The 18,720-nt window shown below is 40.0% G+C and overlaps 32 non-coding genes across 32 annotated transcripts; all 32 read left to right on the top strand.

The window, feature by feature from the left end:
• The first annotated feature begins 216 nt into the window (after positions 1-216).
• On the top strand, positions 217-335 carry LOC135569972 (5S ribosomal RNA). Its single transcript, XR_010463384.1, has one exon. It is a non-coding gene; the product is annotated as a 5S ribosomal RNA (ribosomal RNA).
• A 244-nt stretch (positions 336-579) lies between these two features.
• LOC135569971 (5S ribosomal RNA) lies at positions 580-698 on the top strand. Its single transcript, XR_010463383.1, has one exon. It is a non-coding gene; the product is annotated as a 5S ribosomal RNA (ribosomal RNA).
• A 242-nt stretch (positions 699-940) lies between these two features.
• Positions 941-1,059, top strand: LOC135569970 (5S ribosomal RNA). The gene has a single exon (XR_010463382.1). It is a non-coding gene; the product is annotated as a 5S ribosomal RNA (ribosomal RNA).
• Positions 1,060-1,291: 232 nt separating this feature from the next.
• Positions 1,292-1,412, top strand: LOC135569946 (5S ribosomal RNA). The gene has a single exon (XR_010463368.1). It is a non-coding gene; the product is annotated as a 5S ribosomal RNA (ribosomal RNA).
• Positions 1,413-1,654: 242 nt separating this feature from the next.
• Positions 1,655-1,773, top strand: LOC135569969 (5S ribosomal RNA). The gene has a single exon (XR_010463381.1). It is a non-coding gene; the product is annotated as a 5S ribosomal RNA (ribosomal RNA).
• A 241-nt stretch (positions 1,774-2,014) lies between these two features.
• On the top strand, positions 2,015-2,133 carry LOC135569966 (5S ribosomal RNA). The gene has a single exon (XR_010463380.1). It is a non-coding gene; the product is annotated as a 5S ribosomal RNA (ribosomal RNA).
• Positions 2,134-2,364: 231 nt separating this feature from the next.
• On the top strand, positions 2,365-2,483 carry LOC135569965 (5S ribosomal RNA). The gene has a single exon (XR_010463379.1). It is a non-coding gene; the product is annotated as a 5S ribosomal RNA (ribosomal RNA).
• A 244-nt stretch (positions 2,484-2,727) lies between these two features.
• LOC135569964 (5S ribosomal RNA) lies at positions 2,728-2,846 on the top strand. Its single transcript, XR_010463378.1, has one exon. It is a non-coding gene; the product is annotated as a 5S ribosomal RNA (ribosomal RNA).
• Positions 2,847-3,091: 245 nt separating this feature from the next.
• Positions 3,092-3,210, top strand: LOC135569963 (5S ribosomal RNA). Its single transcript, XR_010463377.1, has one exon. It is a non-coding gene; the product is annotated as a 5S ribosomal RNA (ribosomal RNA).
• Positions 3,211-3,455: 245 nt separating this feature from the next.
• On the top strand, positions 3,456-3,574 carry LOC135569962 (5S ribosomal RNA). The gene has a single exon (XR_010463376.1). It is a non-coding gene; the product is annotated as a 5S ribosomal RNA (ribosomal RNA).
• A 237-nt stretch (positions 3,575-3,811) lies between these two features.
• On the top strand, positions 3,812-3,930 carry LOC135569961 (5S ribosomal RNA). The gene has a single exon (XR_010463375.1). It is a non-coding gene; the product is annotated as a 5S ribosomal RNA (ribosomal RNA).
• Positions 3,931-4,164: 234 nt separating this feature from the next.
• On the top strand, positions 4,165-4,283 carry LOC135569959 (5S ribosomal RNA). Its single transcript, XR_010463373.1, has one exon. It is a non-coding gene; the product is annotated as a 5S ribosomal RNA (ribosomal RNA).
• Positions 4,284-4,526: 243 nt separating this feature from the next.
• Positions 4,527-4,645, top strand: LOC135569958 (5S ribosomal RNA). The gene has a single exon (XR_010463372.1). It is a non-coding gene; the product is annotated as a 5S ribosomal RNA (ribosomal RNA).
• Positions 4,646-4,888: 243 nt separating this feature from the next.
• On the top strand, positions 4,889-5,007 carry LOC135569944 (5S ribosomal RNA). Its single transcript, XR_010463366.1, has one exon. It is a non-coding gene; the product is annotated as a 5S ribosomal RNA (ribosomal RNA).
• A 231-nt stretch (positions 5,008-5,238) lies between these two features.
• Positions 5,239-5,357, top strand: LOC135569957 (5S ribosomal RNA). The gene has a single exon (XR_010463371.1). It is a non-coding gene; the product is annotated as a 5S ribosomal RNA (ribosomal RNA).
• A 243-nt stretch (positions 5,358-5,600) lies between these two features.
• LOC135569949 (5S ribosomal RNA) lies at positions 5,601-5,719 on the top strand. The gene has a single exon (XR_010463370.1). It is a non-coding gene; the product is annotated as a 5S ribosomal RNA (ribosomal RNA).
• A 244-nt stretch (positions 5,720-5,963) lies between these two features.
• On the top strand, positions 5,964-6,082 carry LOC135569938 (5S ribosomal RNA). Its single transcript, XR_010463360.1, has one exon. It is a non-coding gene; the product is annotated as a 5S ribosomal RNA (ribosomal RNA).
• A 235-nt stretch (positions 6,083-6,317) lies between these two features.
• LOC135569927 (5S ribosomal RNA) lies at positions 6,318-6,436 on the top strand. The gene has a single exon (XR_010463349.1). It is a non-coding gene; the product is annotated as a 5S ribosomal RNA (ribosomal RNA).
• A 242-nt stretch (positions 6,437-6,678) lies between these two features.
• LOC135569916 (5S ribosomal RNA) lies at positions 6,679-6,797 on the top strand. Its single transcript, XR_010463338.1, has one exon. It is a non-coding gene; the product is annotated as a 5S ribosomal RNA (ribosomal RNA).
• Positions 6,798-7,039: 242 nt separating this feature from the next.
• On the top strand, positions 7,040-7,158 carry LOC135569905 (5S ribosomal RNA). The gene has a single exon (XR_010463327.1). It is a non-coding gene; the product is annotated as a 5S ribosomal RNA (ribosomal RNA).
• A 231-nt stretch (positions 7,159-7,389) lies between these two features.
• Positions 7,390-7,508, top strand: LOC135569894 (5S ribosomal RNA). Its single transcript, XR_010463316.1, has one exon. It is a non-coding gene; the product is annotated as a 5S ribosomal RNA (ribosomal RNA).
• A 242-nt stretch (positions 7,509-7,750) lies between these two features.
• Positions 7,751-7,869, top strand: LOC135569883 (5S ribosomal RNA). The gene has a single exon (XR_010463305.1). It is a non-coding gene; the product is annotated as a 5S ribosomal RNA (ribosomal RNA).
• A 241-nt stretch (positions 7,870-8,110) lies between these two features.
• Positions 8,111-8,229, top strand: LOC135569995 (5S ribosomal RNA). The gene has a single exon (XR_010463408.1). It is a non-coding gene; the product is annotated as a 5S ribosomal RNA (ribosomal RNA).
• A 242-nt stretch (positions 8,230-8,471) lies between these two features.
• LOC135569984 (5S ribosomal RNA) lies at positions 8,472-8,590 on the top strand. Its single transcript, XR_010463397.1, has one exon. It is a non-coding gene; the product is annotated as a 5S ribosomal RNA (ribosomal RNA).
• Positions 8,591-8,832: 242 nt separating this feature from the next.
• On the top strand, positions 8,833-8,951 carry LOC135569908 (5S ribosomal RNA). The gene has a single exon (XR_010463330.1). It is a non-coding gene; the product is annotated as a 5S ribosomal RNA (ribosomal RNA).
• Positions 8,952-9,193: 242 nt separating this feature from the next.
• LOC135569973 (5S ribosomal RNA) lies at positions 9,194-9,312 on the top strand. The gene has a single exon (XR_010463385.1). It is a non-coding gene; the product is annotated as a 5S ribosomal RNA (ribosomal RNA).
• A 242-nt stretch (positions 9,313-9,554) lies between these two features.
• LOC135569907 (5S ribosomal RNA) lies at positions 9,555-9,673 on the top strand. Its single transcript, XR_010463329.1, has one exon. It is a non-coding gene; the product is annotated as a 5S ribosomal RNA (ribosomal RNA).
• Positions 9,674-9,904: 231 nt separating this feature from the next.
• LOC135569906 (5S ribosomal RNA) lies at positions 9,905-10,023 on the top strand. The gene has a single exon (XR_010463328.1). It is a non-coding gene; the product is annotated as a 5S ribosomal RNA (ribosomal RNA).
• Positions 10,024-10,254: 231 nt separating this feature from the next.
• On the top strand, positions 10,255-10,373 carry LOC135569904 (5S ribosomal RNA). Its single transcript, XR_010463326.1, has one exon. It is a non-coding gene; the product is annotated as a 5S ribosomal RNA (ribosomal RNA).
• Positions 10,374-10,615: 242 nt separating this feature from the next.
• LOC135569960 (5S ribosomal RNA) lies at positions 10,616-10,734 on the top strand. Its single transcript, XR_010463374.1, has one exon. It is a non-coding gene; the product is annotated as a 5S ribosomal RNA (ribosomal RNA).
• Positions 10,735-16,881: 6,147 nt separating this feature from the next.
• Positions 16,882-17,000, top strand: LOC135569877 (5S ribosomal RNA). Its single transcript, XR_010463299.1, has one exon. It is a non-coding gene; the product is annotated as a 5S ribosomal RNA (ribosomal RNA).
• Positions 17,001-17,231: 231 nt separating this feature from the next.
• Positions 17,232-17,350, top strand: LOC135569903 (5S ribosomal RNA). The gene has a single exon (XR_010463325.1). It is a non-coding gene; the product is annotated as a 5S ribosomal RNA (ribosomal RNA).
• Positions 17,351-18,720: the final 1,370 nt, after the last annotated feature.

Raw genomic sequence — 18,720 nt, 5'->3', positions numbered from 1 at the left:
CCCACAAGGCTGAAATATGTGCCCTCGCTTTGAAATAAGTAAGCAAGGTTAGTTTGTATTTCATCCAACAATCTGTGCTACAAATTATGGCTACAGTATATGCAATTTTTTCCACATTTTGAGTGACACAAAGATTCTTATCTAAATGGTGAAAATGCAACAGCTGTTAATCAGACTCACTTTGACTTTATATAGTGCACCAAGAGATAGTTTCTCGCTTACGGCCACACTGTCCTGAGTACGCCTGATCTCGTCTGATCTCAGAAGCTAAGCAGGGTCGGGCCTGGTTAGTACTTGGATGGGAGACCGCCTGGGAATACCAGGTGCTGTAAGCATTTTGTCAACTCTTTGTCCGTTTTTTTTTCCCACAAGGCTGAAATATGTGCCCTCGCTTTGAAATAAGTAAGCAAGGTTAGTTTGTATTTCATCCAACAATCTGTGCTACAAATTATGGCTACAGTATATGCAATTTTTCCACATTTTGAGTGACACAAAGATTCTTATCTAAATGGTGAAAATGCAACAGCTGTTAATCAGACTCACTTTGACTTTATATAGTGCACCAAGAGATAGTTTCTCGCTTACGGCCACACTGTCCTGAGTACGCCTGATCTCGTCTGATCTCAGAAGCTAAGCAGGGTCGGGCCTGGTTAGTACTTGGATGGGAGACCGCCTGGGAATACCAGGTGCTGTAAGCATTTTGTCAACTCTTTGTCCGTTTTTTCCCACAAGGCTGAAATATGTGCCCTCGCTTTGAAATAAGTAAGCAAGGTTAGTTTGTATTTCATCCAACAATCTGTGCTACAAATTATGGCTACAGTATATGCAATTTTTTCCACATTTTGAGTGACACAAAGATTCTTATCTAAATGGTGAAAATGCAACAGCTGTTAATCAGACTCACTTTGACTTTATATAGTGCACCAAGAGATAGTTTCTCGCTTACGGCCACACTGTCCTGAGTACGCCTGATCTCGTCTGATCTCAGAAGCTAAGCAGGGTCGGGCCTGGTTAGTACTTGGATGGGAGACCGCCTGGGAATACCAGGTGCTGTAAGCATTTTGTCAACTCTTTGTCCGTTTTTTTCCCACAAGGCTGAAATATGTGCCCTCGCTTTGAAATAAGTAAGCAAGGTTAGTTTGTATTTCATCCAACAATCTGTGCTACAAATTATGGCTACAGTATATGCAATTTTGAGTGACACAAAGATTCTTATCTAAATGGTGAAAATGCAACAGCTGTTAATCAGACTCACTTTGACTTTATATAGTGCACCAAGAGATAGTTTCTCGCTTACGGCCACACTGTCCTGAGTACGCCTGATCTCGTCTGATCTCAGAAGCTAAGCAGGGTCGGGCCTGGTTAGTACTTGGATGGGAGAGACCGCCTGGGAATACCAGGTGCTGTAAGCATTTTGTCAACTCTTTGTCCGTTTTTTCCCACAAGGCTGAAATATGTGCCCTCGCTTTGAAATAAGTAAGCAAGGTTAGTTTGTATTTCATCCAACAATCTGTGCTACAAATTATGGCTACAGTATATGCAATTTTTTCCACATTTTGAGTGACACAAAGATTCTTATCTAAATGGTGAAAATGCAACAGCTGTTAATCAGACTCACTTTGACTTTATATAGTGCACCAAGAGATAGTTTCTCGCTTACGGCCACACTGTCCTGAGTACGCCTGATCTCGTCTGATCTCAGAAGCTAAGCAGGGTCGGGCCTGGTTAGTACTTGGATGGGAGACCGCCTGGGAATACCAGGTGCTGTAAGCATTTTGTCAACTCTTTGTCCGTTTTTTCCCACAAGGCTGAAATATGTGCCCTCGCTTTGAAATAAGTAAGCAAGGTTAGTTTGTATTTCATCCAACAATCTGTGCTAAAATTATGGCTACAGTATATGCAATTTTTTCCACATTTTGAGTGACACAAAGATTCTTATCTAAATGGTGAAAATGCAACAGCTGTTAATCAGACTCACTTTGACTTTATATAGTGCACCAAGAGATAGTTTCTCGCTTACGGCCACACTGTCCTGAGTACGCCTGATCTCGTCTGATCTCAGAAGCTAAGCAGGGTCGGGCCTGGTTAGTACTTGGATGGGAGACCGCCTGGGAATACCAGGTGCTGTAAGCATTTTGTCAACTCTTTGTCCGTTTTTTCCCACAAGGCTGAAATATGTGCCCTCGCTTTGAAATAAGTAAGCAAGGTTAGTTTGTATTTCATCCAACAATCTGTGCTACAAATTATGGCTACAGTATATGCAATTTTGAGTGACACAAAGATTCTTATCTAAATGGTGAAAATGCAACAGCTGTTAATCAGACTCACTTTGACTTTATATAGTGCACCAAGAGATAGTTTCTCGCTTACGGCCACACTGTCCTGAGTACGCCTGATCTCGTCTGATCTCAGAAGCTAAGCAGGGTCGGGCCTGGTTAGTACTTGGATGGGAGACCGCCTGGGAATACCAGGTGCTGTAAGCATTTTGTCAACTCTTTGTCCGTTTTTTTTCCCACAAGGCTGAAATATGTGCCCTCGCTTTGAAATAAGTAAGCAAGGTTAGTTTGTATTTCATCCAACAATCTGTGCTACAAATTATGGCTACAGTATATGCAATTTTTTCCACATTTTGAGTGACACAAAGATTCTTATCTAAATGGTGAAAATGCAACAGCTGTTAATCAGACTCACTTTGACTTTATATAGTGCACCAAGAGATAGTTTCTCGCTTACGGCCACACTGTCCTGAGTACGCCTGATCTCGTCTGATCTCAGAAGCTAAGCAGGGTCGGGCCTGGTTAGTACTTGGATGGGAGACCGCCTGGGAATACCAGGTGCTGTAAGCATTTTGTCAACTCTTTGTCCGTTTTTTTTTCCCACAAGGCTGAAATATGTGCCCTCGCTTTGAAATAAGTAAGCAAGGTTAGTTTGTATTTCATCCAACAATCTGTGCTACAAATTATGGCTACAGTATATGCAATTTTTTCCACATTTTGAGTGACACAAAGATTCTTATCTAAATGGTGAAAATGCAACAGCTGTTAATCAGACTCACTTTGACTTTATATAGTGCACCAAGAGATAGTTTCTCGCTTACGGCCACACTGTCCTGAGTACGCCTGATCTCGTCTGATCTCAGAAGCTAAGCAGGGTCGGGCCTGGTTAGTACTTGGATGGGAGACCGCCTGGGAATACCAGGTGCTGTAAGCATTTTGTCAACTCTTTGTCCGTTTTTTTCCCACAAGGCTGAAATATGTGCCCTCGCTTTGAAATAAGTAAGCAAGGTTAGTTTGTATTTCATCCAACAATCTGTGCTACAAATTATGGCTACAGTATATGCAATTTTTCCACATTTTGAGTGACACAAAGATTCTTATCTAAATGGTGAAAAAAATGCAACAGCTGTTAATCAGACTCACTTTGACTTTATATAGTGCACCAAGAGATAGTTTCTCGCTTACGGCCACACTGTCCTGAGTACGCCTGATCTCGTCTGATCTCAGAAGCTAAGCAGGGTCGGGCCTGGTTAGTACTTGGATGGGAGACCGCCTGGGAATACCAGGTGCTGTAAGCATTTTGTCAACTCTTTGTCCGTTTTTTTCCCACAAGGCTGAAATATGTGCCCTCGCTTTGAAATAAGTAAGCAAGGTTAGTTTGTATTTCATCCAACAATCTGTGCTACAAATTATGGCTACAGCAATTTTTATGCAATTTTGAGTGACACAAAGATTCTTATCTAAATGGTGAAAATGCAACAGCTGTTAATCAGACTCACTTTGACTTTATATAGTGCACCAAGAGATAGTTTCTCGCTTACGGCCACACTGTCCTGAGTACGCCTGATCTCGTCTGATCTCAGAAGCTAAGCAGGGTCGGGCCTGGTTAGTACTTGGATGGGAGACCGCCTGGGAATACCAGGTGCTGTAAGCATTTTGTCAACTCTTTGTCCGTTTTTTTCCCACAAGGCTGAAATATGTGCCCTCGCTTTGAAATAAGTAAGCAAGGTTAGTTTGTATTTCATCCAACAATCTGTGCTACAAATTATGGCTACAGTATATGCAATTTTGATTTTGACACAAAGATTCTTATCTAAATGGTGAAAATGCAACAGCTGTTAATCAGACTCACTTTGACTTTATATAGTGCACCAAGAGATAGTTTCTCGCTTACGGCCACACTGTCCTGAGTACGCCTGATCTCGTCTGATCTCAGAAGCTAAGCAGGGTCGGGCCTGGTTAGTACTTGGATGGGAGACCGCCTGGGAATACCAGGTGCTGTAAGCATTTTGTCAACTCTTTGTCCGTTTTTTTCCCACAAGGCTGAAATATGTGCCCTCGCTTTGAAATAAGTAAGCAAGGTTAGTTTGTATTTCATCCAACAATCTGTGCTACAAATTATGGCTACAGTATATGCAATTTTTTCCACATTTTGAGTGACACAAAGATTCTTATCTAAATGGTGAAAATGCAACAGCTGTTAATCAGACTCACTTTGACTTTATATAGTGCACCAAGAGATAGTTTCTCGCTTACGGCCACACTGTCCTGAGTACGCCTGATCTCGTCTGATCTCAGAAGCTAAGCAGGGTCGGGCCTGGTTAGTACTTGGATGGGAGACCGCCTGGGAATACCAGGTGCTGTAAGCATTTTGTCAACTCTTTGTCCGTTTTTTTCCCACAAGGCTGAAATATGTGCCCTCGCTTTGAAATAAGTAAGCAAGGTTAGTTTGTATTTCATCCAACAATCTGTGCTACAAATTATGGCTACAGTATATGCAATTTTTTCCACATTTTGAGTGACACAAAGATTCTTATCTAAATGGTGAAAATGCAACAGCTGTTAATCAGACTCACTTTGACTTTATATAGTGCACCAAGAGATAGTTTCTCGCGCACGGCCACACTGTCCTGAGTACGCCTGATCTCGTCTGATCTCAGAAGCTAAGCAGGGTCGGGCCTGGTTAGTACTTGGATGGGAGACCGCCTGGGAATACCAGGTGCTGTAAGCATTTTGTCAACTCTTTGTCCGTTTTTTCCCACAAGGCTGAAATATGTGCCCTCGCTTTGAAATAAGTAAGCAAGGTTAGTTTGTATTTCATCCAACAATCTGTGCTACAAATTATGGCTACAGTATATGCAATTTTGAGTGACACAAAGATTCTTATCTAAATGGTGAAAATGCAACAGCTGTTAATCAGACTCACTTTGACTTTATATAGTGCACCAAGAGATAGTTTCTCGCTTACGGCCACACTGTCCTGAGTACGCCTGATCTCGTCTGATCTCAGAAGCTAAGCAGGGTCGGGCCTGGTTAGTACTTGGATGGGAGACCGCCTGGGAATACCAGGTGCTGTAAGCATTTTGTCAACTCTTTGTCCGTTTTTTTCCCACAAGGCTGAAATATGTGCCCTCGCTTTGAAATAAGTAAGCAAGGTTAGTTTGTATTTCATCCAACAATCTGTGCTACAAATTATGGCTACAGTATATGCAATTTTTTCCACATTTTGAGTGACACAAAGATTCTTATCTAAATGGTGAAAATGCAACAGCTGTTAATCAGACTCACTTTGACTTTATATAGTGCACCAAGAGATAGTTTCTCGCTTACGGCCACACTGTCCTGAGTACGCCTGATCTCGTCTGATCTCAGAAGCTAAGCAGGGTCGGGCCTGGTTAGTACTTGGATGGGAGACCGCCTGGGAATACCAGGTGCTGTAAGCATTTTGTCAACTCTTTGTCCGTTTTTTTTCCCACAAGGCTGAAATATGTGCCCTCGCTTTGAAATAAGTAAGCAAGGTTAGTTTGTATTTCATCCAACAATCTGTGCTACAAATTATGGCTACAGTATATGCAATTTTTTCCACATTTTGAGTGACACAAAGATTCTTATCTAAATGGTGAAAATGCAACAGCTGTTAATCAGACTCACTTTGACTTTATATAGTGCACCAAGAGATAGTTTCTCGCTTACGGCCACACTGTCCTGAGTACGCCTGATCTCGTCTGATCTCAGAAGCTAAGCAGGGTCGGGCCTGGTTAGTACTTGGATGGGAGACCGCCTGGGAATACCAGGTGCTGTAAGCATTTTGTCAACTCTTTGTCCGTTTTTTCCCACAAGGCTGAAATATGTGCCCTCGCTTTGAAATAAGTAAGCAAGGTTAGTTTGTATTTCATCCAACAATCTGTGCTACAAATTATGGCTACAGAATTTTTTCCACATTTTGAGTGACACAAAGATTCTTATCTAAATGGTGAAAATGCAACAGCTGTTAATCAGACTCACTTTGACTTTATATAGTGCACCAAGAGATAGTTTCTCGCTTACGGCCACACTGTCCTGAGTACGCCTGATCTCGTCTGATCTCAGAAGCTAAGCAGGGTCGGGCCTGGTTAGTACTTGGATGGGAGACCGCCTGGGAATACCAGGTGCTGTAAGCATTTTGTCAACTCTTTGTCCGTTTTTTCCCACAAGGCTGAAATATGTGCCCTCGCTTTGAAATAAGTAAGCAAGGTTAGTTTGTATTTCATCCAACAATCTGTGCTACAAATTATGGCTACAGTATATGCAATTTTTTCCACATTTTGAGTGACACAAAGATTCTTATCTAAATGGTGAAAATGCAACAGCTGTTAATCAGACTCACTTTGACTTTATATAGTGCACCAAGAGATAGTTTCTCGCTTACGGCCACACTGTCCTGAGTACGCCTGATCTCGTCTGATCTCAGAAGCTAAGCAGGGTCGGGCCTGGTTAGTACTTGGATGGGAGACCGCCTGGGAATACCAGGTGCTGTAAGCATTTTGTCAACTCTTTGTCCGTTTTTTCCCACAAGGCTGAAATATGTGCCCTCGCTTTGAAATAAGTAAGCAAGGTTAGTTTGTATTTCATCCAACAATCTGTGCTACAAATTATGGCTACAGTATATGCAATTTTTTCCACATTTTGAGTGACACAAAGATTCTTATCTAAATGGTGAAAATGCAACAGCTGTTAATCAGACTCACTTTGACTTTATATAGTGCACCAAGAGATAGTTTCTCGCTTACGGCCACACTGTCCTGAGTACGCCTGATCTCGTCTGATCTCAGAAGCTAAGCAGGGTCGGGCCTGGTTAGTACTTGGATGGGAGACCGCCTGGGAATACCAGGTGCTGTAAGCATTTTGTCAACTCTTTGTCCGTTTTTTCCCACAAGGCTGAAATATGTGCCCTCGCTTTGAAATAAGTAAGCAAGGTTAGTTTGTATTTCATCCAACAATCTGTGCTACAAATTATGGCTACAGTATATGCAATTTTGAGTGACACAAAGATTCTTATCTAAATGGTGAAAATGCAACAGCTGTTAATCAGACTCACTTTGACTTTATATAGTGCACCAAGAGATAGTTTCTCGCTTACGGCCACACTGTCCTGAGTACGCCTGATCTCGTCTGATCTCAGAAGCTAAGCAGGGTCGGGCCTGGTTAGTACTTGGATGGGAGACCGCCTGGGAATACCAGGTGCTGTAAGCATTTTGTCAACTCTTTGTCCGTTTTTTCCCACAAGGCTGAAATATGTGCCCTCGCTTTGAAATAAGTAAGCAAGGTTAGTTTGTATTTCATCCAACAATCTGTGCTACAAATTATGGCTACAGTATATGCAATTTTTTCCACATTTTGAGTGACACAAAGATTCTTATCTAAATGGTGAAAATGCAACAGCTGTTAATCAGACTCACTTTGACTTTATATAGTGCACCAAGAGATAGTTTCTCGCTTACGGCCACACTGTCCTGAGTACGCCTGATCTCGTCTGATCTCAGAAGCTAAGCAGGGTCGGGCCTGGTTAGTACTTGGATGGGAGACCGCCTGGGAATACCAGGTGCTGTAAGCATTTTGTCAACTCTTTGTCCGTTTTTTCCCCAAGGCTGAAATATGTGCCCTCGCTTTGAAATAAGTAAGCAAGGTTAGTTTGTATTTCATCCAACAATCTGTGCTACAAATTATGGCTACAGTATATGCAATTTTTTCCACATTTTGAGTGACACAAAGATTCTTATCTAAATGGTGAAAATGCAACAGCTGTTAATCAGACTCACTTTGACTTTATATAGTGCACCAAGAGATAGTTTCTCGCTTACGGCCACACTGTCCTGAGTACGCCTGATCTCGTCTGATCTCAGAAGCTAAGCAGGGTCGGGCCTGGTTAGTACTTGGATGGGAGACCGCCTGGGAATACCAGGTGCTGTAAGCATTTTGTCAACTCTTTGTCCGTTTTTTCCCACAAGGCTGAAATATGTGCCCTCGCTTTGAAATAAGTAAGCAAGGTTAGTTTGTATTTCATCCAACAATCTGTGCTACAAATTATGGCTACAGTATATGCAATTTTTTCCACATTTTGAGTGACACAAAGATTCTTATCTAAATGGTGAAAATGCAACAGCTGTTAATCAGACTCACTTTGACTTTATATAGTGCACCAAGAGATAGTTTCTCGCTTACGGCCACACTGTCCTGAGTACGCCTGATCTCGTCTGATCTCAGAAGCTAAGCAGGGTCGGGCCTGGTTAGTACTTGGATGGGAGACCGCCTGGGAATACCAGGTGCTGTAAGCATTTTGTCAACTCTTTGTCCGTTTTTTCCCACAAGGCTGAAATATGTGCCCTCGCTTTGAAATAAGTAAGCAAGGTTAGTTTGTATTTCATCCAACAATCTGTGCTACAAATTATGGCTACAGTATATGCAATTTTTTCCACATTTTGAGTGACACAAAGATTCTTATCTAAATGGTGAAAATGCAACAGCTGTTAATCAGACTCACTTTGACTTTATATAGTGCACCAAGAGATAGTTTCTCGCTTACGGCCACACTGTCCTGAGTACGCCTGATCTCGTCTGATCTCGGAAGCTAAGCAGGGTCGGGCCTGGTTAGTACTTGGATGGGAGACCGCCTGGGAATACCAGGTGCTGTAAGCATTTTGTCAACTCTTTGTCCGTTTTTTCCCACAAGGCTGAAATATGTGCCCTCGCTTTGAAATAAGTAAGCAAGGTTAGTTTGTATTTCATCCAACAATCTGTGCTACAAATTATGGCTACAGTATATGCAATTTTTTCCACATTTTGAGTGACACAAAGATTCTTATCTAAATGGTGAAAATGCAACAGCTGTTAATCAGACTCACTTTGACTTTATATAGTGCACCAAGAGATAGTTTCTCGCTTACGGCCACACTGTCCTGAGTACGCCTGATCTCGTCTGATCTCAGAAGCTAAGCAGGGTCGGGCCTGGTTAGTACTTGGATGGGAGACCGCCTGGGAATACCAGGTGCTGTAAGCATTTTGTCAACTCTTTGTCCGTTTTTTCCCACAAGGCTGAAATATGTGCCCTCGCTTTGAAATAAGTAAGCAAGGTTAGTTTGTATTTCATCCAACAATCTGTGCTACAAATTATGGCTACAGTATATGCAATTTTTTCCACATTTTGAGTGACACAAAGATTCTTATCTAAATGGTGAAAATGCAACAGCTGTTAATCAGACTCACTTTGACTTTATATAGTGCACCAAGAGATAGTTTCTCGCTTACGGCCACACTGTCCTGAGTACGCCTGATCTCGTCTGATCTCGGAAGCTAAGCAGGGTCGGGCCTGGTTAGTACTTGGATGGGAGACCGCCTGGGAATACCAGGTGCTGTAAGCATTTTGTCAACTCTTTGTCCGTTTTTTCCCACAAGGCTGAAATATGTGCCCTCGCTTTGAAATAAGTAAGCAAGGTTAGTTTGTATTTCATCCAACAATCTGTGCTACAAATTATGGCTACAGTATATGCAATTTTGAGTGACACAAAGATTCTTATCTAAATGGTGAAAATGCAACAGCTGTTAATCAGACTCACTTTGACTTTATATAGTGCACCAAGAGATAGTTTCTCGCTTACGGCCACACTGTCCTGAGTACGCCTGATCTCGTCTGATCTCGGAAGCTAAGCAGGGTCGGGCCTGGTTAGTACTTGGATGGGAGACCGCCTGGGAATACCAGGTGCTGTAAGCATTTTGTCAACTCTTTGTCCGTTTTTTCCCACAAGGCTGAAATATGTGCCCTCGCTTTGAAATAAGTAAGCAAGGTTAGTTTGTATTTCATCCAACAATCTGTGCTACAAATTATGGCTACAGTATATGCAATTTTGAGTGACACAAAGATTCTTATCTAAATGGTGAAAATGCAACAGCTGTTAATCAGACTCACTTTGACTTTATATAGTGCACCAAGAGATAGTTTCTCGCTTACGGCCACACTGTCCTGAGTACGCCTGATCTCGTCTGATCTCGGAAGCTAAGCAGGGTCGGGCCTGGTTAGTACTTGGATGGGAGACCGCCTGGGAATACCAGGTGCTGTAAGCATTTTGTCAACTCTTTGTCCGTTTTTTCCCACAAGGCTGAAATATGTGCCCTCGCTTTGAAATAAGTAAGCAAGGTTAGTTTGTATTTCATCCAACAATCTGTGCTACAAATTATGGCTACAGTATATGCAATTTTTTCCACATTTTGAGTGACACAAAGATTCTTATCTAAATGGTGAAAATGCAACAGCTGTTAATCAGACTCACTTTGACTTTATATAGTGCACCAAGAGATAGTTTCTCGCTTACGGCCACACTGTCCTGAGTACGCCTGATCTCGTCTGATCTCAGAAGCTAAGCAGGGTCGGGCCTGGTTAGTACTTGGATGGGAGACCGCCTGGGAATACCAGGTGCTGTAAGCATTTTGTCAACTCTTTGTCCGTTTTTTCCCACAAGGCTGAAATATGTGCCCTCGCTTTGAAATAAGTAAGCAAGGTTAGTTTGTATTTCATCCAACAATCTGTGCTACAAATTATGGCTACAGTATATGCAATTTTGAGTGACACAAAGATTCTTATCTAAATGGTGAAAATGCAACAGCTGTTAATCAGACTCACTTTGACTTTATATAGTGCACCAAGAGATAGTTTCTCGCTTACGGCCACACTGTCCTGAGTACGCCCCTTTTTGGAAGTTTCAGGAAGTGAGTGAGCAGCAGGTGTTTGAATTGTTTGGAGAGAAAAAAATCGTTTTTTGGTTTTTGTTGTTCATAAACTTTAAGTGAGGAAGTTTGTGTTGGGAGTGTAGTTTATTGTAAATAGTTGCGTTTTTATCCCCCAACGGCGTCAGCTGTTTGGGGGATTCTACGTAAAATAACCGGACGGATTCAATGGCTTCGACATCAAGAATAACAACAACAACGAGAATGGACAACGGAGAAAAAAGAGCGTCGAATGAAGAGTTGAGGAGAAGAAAATATGAGAAAGTACTGACGGTGAACGTGGAAGTTATTGGTGAAGAAAAAATAACAACGATGGAATTGCTGAGAGGAATCAAAGAAGTATGCGGAACGATTTTGGGATGTAGAACGAAAGACAGAAATAAGTACGAAATAACCATGTCACACGAGAGGGGAAAAGAAAGACTAATAGACGGGCTAAAAATAAAGAGCTGTCAAGTCATGGCGAAAGAACTGGGGAACGATGAACTTGTGGTGTCCTTTTTGAACTTGCCGGCATATATTACGGACGAGGAAATATATGAGAAATTACAAGGATGGAAAGTGAATGCGACAACACCAATCAAGAGAAGGATGTGGCCAGGAACGGACATTGTGGATGGGACGAGATTTTGTAAAGTGAAGTTTACGGACAGTGTGCAATCATTGCCTTACTCAACAAAGTTCAATACAGTAGAGGGATTTGAATATTTCCGAGTGATCCACGATAACCAAGTTAAGGTATGTAGACTTTGTATTCAACCGGGACACATACTTAAAGAATGTCCAGAATTTATATGTCATAAATGTGGTGAACAAGGGCATTATGCCAGGGAATGTTCGAACATTGGTGATATGTGTAGAAGGTGTGACAGACCTAAGGGCAGATGTAAATGTAAAAAGGTGAATGATGTCTTATTTCTGCAAACAATAGACCTCATTACTGAAGAAGATGACGAGAGTGTGGCTATGGAGAGAGGGGAAGAGAGTGATATGGAAAGTGTGTCGCAGGTTATTGCAGAGACAACTATAGATGTGCTTGGAGAGTTTGTAATTCCTTCTGGCAGTACTCGAGACGCAGTCTTGGTCTCTACTGCTGACACGGTGGAGCAGCAGCACAAGATTGGTGAATTAGATACACAGGTAGAGATGGTGCAAGGTGCTTCTCAGGTACCTGAACCTGCTTTAATCCTGTGTGAAAATAACACCAAAGTGAATGCTGAGTCCACTAGAGTTGATGGCACGGTTAAAGCGCATTTTACAAAAGGCTTGAATGTTGCTCCTCTCATAAGTCCAAGTCATGAGTCGGACGAAGAAATAGATGGTGAGGATTTTCAGTTGTTTGCTAGAAATAAGAGATCATTGACGAAAGGTAGGGAGGTGATGGGATCTGGTAAAAAGAAAAAGTCAATGTTGAAATGACGTGTTTTTCTTTGACTATATTTCTACATACATTAACAATGGTTAAAGTTGCATCACTAAATGGGAACAGTCTGAGAAATATGAACAAATTGGAGCAGGTTTTAGTGTCTGTGAAAGCGGACATGTGGTGTTTTCAAGAGACTAATTGGACAGACTCCAAAATGTTGGAGATTAAGAGCAAATGGTCTGAGTTAATATTTTGTAGTCATGGAAGTGAAAAAACATGTGGAGTGGCTATTTTGGTTAAAAATGATGTGGTTCAAAATGTCAAGCAGGTATATGCAGATAATCAGGGCAGACTTATTGTTATTGAGTTTGAAGTGCAAAATGTCATTTTTCGTTTAATTAATGTTTATGCTTCGAATATTGAATCGGAAAGGAGAGATATGTTTAATAACCTAAGATCACTGTGTTCAGAAAATTGTATACTGGTAGGAGATTTTAACGTGAAGTGCACTAGAATGGATGTCTCGAGATGTGATAGCTTCAGACATGATTCGTCTAGAAATGCTTTATGGGAATTAATGAAAAATGAGAATCTTGTAGATATATGGAGGGCTGAAAATTTAAATAGAAGAGTGTTTTCGAGAAGGCAGGTGGTGTTAAATGAACTAAAACAAAGCAGAATTGATTTATGTTTAGTAAAAGAAGATGTGATACAGCAGGTTCAGAAGATGTCATATAATTTTACAGCATACAGTGATCATGCAGTTATGTCATTCCAGATAGGTTTTGCTGTGGAGATGAGAGGGGGAGGTGTCTGGTGTTTAAATGCCAGTCTGTTAAAGGAGGAAAGTTATATAAAGGAAATTGTTGAATGTATCGAAGGTGAAATGTCTAACGTACTGTTAAAGGAGAATGTGTGTTTATGGTGGGAGGAAGTGAAGGTTAAAGTAAAAAACAGGAGTATTAGATACTCCAAAAATCGTAACCGTGTAGATAAGTTGAAAGAAAAAATGCTTAGAAATAGGATGTTACATGAACTTGAAAAGGCAGATGCTGATCCAGACTATGATGTAGTGAACTATTTGAAAATCCATGCAGAGCTAGGGTTTTATGAAAAAAAGAAATGTTTCGGTGCTATTGTTAGGAGTAAGGCACAGTATGCCTTGGAGGGAGAGAAATGTACTTCCTTTTTTCTGGGGCTTGAAAAACGAAAGCAATTTAAGAGTTATATTGTGGAATTGGAAAATGAAAAAGGTGTAAAGGTAAATGATTTTGTTGACATCGTAGATTCAGTTGAATCCTTTTACAGAAATCTTTATAAAAAGAATGATGTTGATAAAGTGTGTGTTGAAAAAGTGTTGGAGAAAATCAGTGCCAAAGTATCTCAGACAGATAGAAGGATGTGTGATGAAGAGATTTCAATTATAGAAATCAAGGAAGCAATTGAGAATACTCAAGGAAATAAAAGTCCAGGTTTGGATGGTTTAACAAATGAATTCTATAAAGTTTTTGTGGATATTTTGGCACCCATTTTATTGAAGGTTTTTCAGTATATGGAAGAGAATAAGGAAATCCCTGAGTCTATGTCAATTGGTATGTTAACCATCTTATTTAAAAATAGAGGCAGTAGGTTACAGCTAGAAAATTATAGGCCTATTAGTCTTCTAAATTCAGATTATAAAATACTGACTAAAGTTTTAGCTAATAGGATGAAAAAGGTGATTGGAAGTATTATTACATCAACACAAGCCTACGGAATACCTGGAAGAGATGTTGCAGATATAATTTGTACAATTAGAGATGTTGTTAATCATATGAAAAATGAAGGTGGTATAGTTTTAAGTTTAGATTTTAAGAAAGCTTTTGATAAAGTGGAACATAGTTTTCTGCTACAGACTTTGGAGAGGTTTGGTTTCGGACCAAAATTTGTATCTTGGATTAACTTGTTGTATAGTAGAGCAAAAAGTTGTGTTAAATGTAACGGAGTGTTAACAGATACATTCCCTATAGAGAGGTCAGTAAGGCAGGGTTGTCCTTTGTCAGCTCTATTGTACAGTGTTTCTACGGAACCTTTAGCTGTTTTAATACTTGGAGACAAAGAGGTGAGGGGTGTTGGAATCCCAGGTGGTGATGTCAGTGTTATACATCAGTATGCTGATGACACTACTTTTACTGTGAAGGATGTAGGTAGCATTGAAAGCATTATGAAAATCATAGATATCTACTGTAAGGCATCAGGGGCTGAAGTTAATATAGAGAAGACAGAAATTATGTTTTTGGGGGATATTAATGCAAATAAGTGTGAGATTCCATTTAAGGTAGCTAAGGATTTTATGAAGGTGCTGGGCGTAAATATTGGTGTAAAGGAGAAAGAGGCAAGGGATATAACTTGGACGGGGATTCTCAATAAAATCAAGCTAACTTTGAATTTCTGGAAAAATAGAAAATTAAAGTTAAAAGGTAAAGTAATTGTTGTAAATGCTTTGGTATCATCTAAACTTGTGTATATTTTGGGAGTTCTAGACATGCCAGAGTGGGTTATAAATGAATTGAATAATGTGGTGTCTAATTTTATATGGGATGGTAAAGGTGTTAGAATTGCGCAGAAAACATTGATAGCAGACTATGATGATGGAGGTTTAAAACTTGTAGATTTTGACATTAAAAGAAAAGCTATGAGGATAAAAACAGTAAAGAAATATTTGTATGGCAGCTTAGATTATGGCTGGAAACAATTTTTCAAAGTCTATTTGGATGAGAGTGGTGGATGTGAAGATAATGGTTTGTTGATGGGTCTTAAAAGGAAAATGTGGGAAAAGGTACCAGATTTTTATAAAGAAGTGCTAAATGCATGGGCAGAGTTGTTGCCTAATGTGTATTATGAGTGTGGGCATATTGACCTAATTATGAATCATCCTGTTTTTCTGAATGAGAAAATTAAGTACGAAGAAAAGGTGTTATATAGTGAAGTATTTATGAGTGCAGGTCTTAGACAAATAAAAGACTACACATATGAGGTAATTCCAGGTTTTTTTCCTGAAGAAGCTATTTTTGATACCATCCATGAATGGGATGTAGAGGTGGGTAGGGGAACAGTGAAGAATATGTACGAGAAGATAAAAGAAAGTATACCAAATACATGGGTGGATTTAATCAATAGTGAAGTTGTTAGAGAAGATTTATTTGTCTTTCCTAATTTATTTATTGGAAACAGTAAGGAGAAGGCTCATTTATCTAGTATCCCGGTGAAAAAATTCTATAAAATAATGGTAGAGAAAAATGTGAAAAGGCCAGCTGCGGAGAAAGTTTGGAAAGGAATTTTTCCAACTTTGGACGTAAAAAAGATATGGAAAACTTTAAATGTAAAATACAATAGTATGGAATGTGAAAGTAATGATTTTAAAATAAGGCATAATCGTATATATACAAAGGTGGTGTTACATCAAATCAATAGGGAAATAAAAAGAGAATGTGATCTATGTGGTGAGTTACCGGAAAATTTAATACATTTGTTTGTGGAATGTGAGGAATTAAAAGATTTCTTTTGTAAGGTAAAGGGAATGATACATAGAAACTGGAAGGGGGATATTTTGAAAAAATATGTGTGGAATGAATTGGTGTTATTTGGCGTGGCTGGTAAATGTGAGGGTGTTAATGTTGTTTTGTTGAATGTTGTTTTGAGTTTTGTGAGGTATGCTATTTTTTGTAGGAGAAATTATGCTTTCTTTGAGGGGAAGAGGGTAAGGGTGTGGGATATTTTTGTAGTATTGTTGAAGAAGCATATAGATATGTTTCATTATTATGGAAGTGAATGGTTTGATGAAGCTTTTGTGGAAGGGAGTGGGTTGATTTCAAGGGTGGAGGGTGGAAGAATTACTTATCATTTTTGAAAGTATTGGTATGTTAATTTCCTTTTGGTTTTTATAGTTGATTGGTAAGTTGATTTCAACATGCCTGTTTTGTGAGATTAGAATTTATGTTATGTTTTTATTATGTTTTTGTTTTATTTTAGTTATTTGAGTTCTTTGATTTGATAGGGGGTGAATTGTTCACCTGCCTATGTTAGTCTTGGTTTTTTGTGTATTGTACATTTGATAAAATATTGTAATTGAAACCTTTTTTTATAATAAAAAAAAAAAGTACGCCTGATCTCGTCTGATCTCGGAAGCTAAGCAGGGTCGGGCTTGGTTAGTACTTGGATGGGAGACCGCCTGGGAATACCAGGTGCTGTAAGCATCATTTGTCAACTCTTTGTCCATTTTGTCAACTCTTTGTTTTTTCCCACAAGGCTGAAATATGTGCCCTCGCTTTGAAATAAGTAAGCAAGGTTAGTTTGTATTTCATCCAACAATCTGTGCTACAAATTATGGCTACAGTATATGCAATTTTGAGTGACACAAAGATTCTTATCTAAATGGTGAAAATGCAACAGCTGTTAATCAGACTCACTTTGACTTTATATAGTGCACCAAGAGAGTTTCTCGCTTACGGCCACACTGTCCTGAGTACGCCTGATCTCGTCTGATCTCAGAAGCTAAGCAGGGTCGGGCCTGGTTAGTACTTGGATGGGAGACCGCCTGGGAATACCAGGTGCTGTAAGCATTTTGTCAACTCTTTGTCCGTTTTTTCCCACAAGGCTGAAATATGTGCCCTCGCTTTGAAATAAGTAAGCAAGGTTAGTTTGTATTTCATCCAACAATCTGTGCTACAAATTATGGCTACAGTATATGCAATTTTGAGTGACACAAAGATTCTTATCTAAATGGTGAAAATGCAACAGCTGTTAATCAGACTCACTTTGACTTTATATAGTGCACCAAGAGATAGTTTCTCGCTTACGGCCACACTGTCCTGAGTACGCCTGATCTCGTCTGATCTCGGAAGCTAAGCAGGGTCGGGCCTGGTTAGTACTTGGATGGGAGACCGCCTGGGAATACCAGGTGCTGTAAGCATTTTGTCAACTCTTTGTCCGTTTTTCCCACAAGGCTGAAATATGTGCCCTCGCTTTGAAATAAGTAAGCAAGGTTAGTTTGTATTTCATCCAACAATCTGTGCTACAAATTATGGCTACAGTATATGCAATTTTTTCCACATTTTGAGTGACACAAAGATTCTTATCTAAATGGTGAAAATGCAACAGCTGTTAATCAGACTCACTTTGACTTTATATAGTGCACCAAGAGATAGTCTCTCGCTTACGGCCACACTGGCCTGAGTACGCCCCTTTTTGGAAGTGAGTGAGCAGCAGGTGTTTGAATTGTTTGGAGAGAAAAATATCGTTTTTGTTTTTTTGTTGTTCATAAATTTTAAGTGAGGAAGTTTGTGTTGGTGTAGTTTATTGTAAATAGTTGCGTTTTTATCCCCCAACGGCGTCAGCTGTTTGGGGGATTCTACGTAAAATAACCGGACGGATTCAAATGGCTTCGACATCAAGAATAACAACAACAACGAGAATGGACAACGGAGAAAAAAGAGCGTCGAATGAAGAGTTGAGGAGAAGAAAATATGAGAAAGAACTGACGGTGAACGTGGAAGTTATTGGTGAAGAAAAAATAACAACGATGGAATTGCTGAGAGGAATAAAAGAAGTATGCGGAACGATTTTGGGATGTAGAACGAAAGACAGAAATTAGTACGAAATAACCATGTCACATGAGAGGGGAAAAGAAAGACTAATAGACGGGCTAAAAATAAAGAGCTGTCAAGTCATGGCGAAGGAACTGGGGAACGATGAACTTGTGGTGTCCTTTTTGAACTTGCCGGCATATATTACGGATGATGAAATATATGAGAAATTACAAGGATGGAAAGTGAATGCGACAACACCAATCAAGAGGAGGATGTGGCCAGGAACGGACATTGTGGATGGGACGAGATTTTGTAAAGTGAAGTTTACGGACAGTGTGCAATCATTGCCTTACTCAACAAAGTTCAATACAGTAGAGGGATTTGAATATTTCCGAGTGATCCACGATAACCAAGTTAAGGTATGTAGACTTTGTATTCAACCGGGACACATACTTAAAGAATGTCCAGAATTTATATGTCATAAATGTGGTGAACAAGGGCATTATTTCAGTGAATGTTCGAACATTGGTGATATGTGTAGAAGGTGTGACAGACCTAAGGGCAGATGTAAATGTAAAAAGGTGAATGATGTCTTATTTCTGCAAACAATAGACCTCATTACTGAAGAAGATGATGAGAGTGTGGCTATGGAGAGAGGGGAAGAGAGTGATATGGAAAGTGTGTCGCAGGTTATTGCAGAGACAACTATAGATGTGCTTGGAGAGTTTGTAATTCCTTCTGGCAGTACTCGAGA

This window comes from Oncorhynchus nerka, unplaced genomic scaffold (assembly GCF_034236695.1).
Source record: "Oncorhynchus nerka isolate Pitt River unplaced genomic scaffold, Oner_Uvic_2.0 unplaced_scaffold_1153, whole genome shotgun sequence".
Classification (NCBI taxonomy): Eukaryota; Metazoa; Chordata; class Actinopteri; order Salmoniformes; family Salmonidae; genus Oncorhynchus; species Oncorhynchus nerka.
Note: the sequence above shows the minus strand (reverse complement) of the source record. Positions and strands in the feature narration are given on the sequence as shown.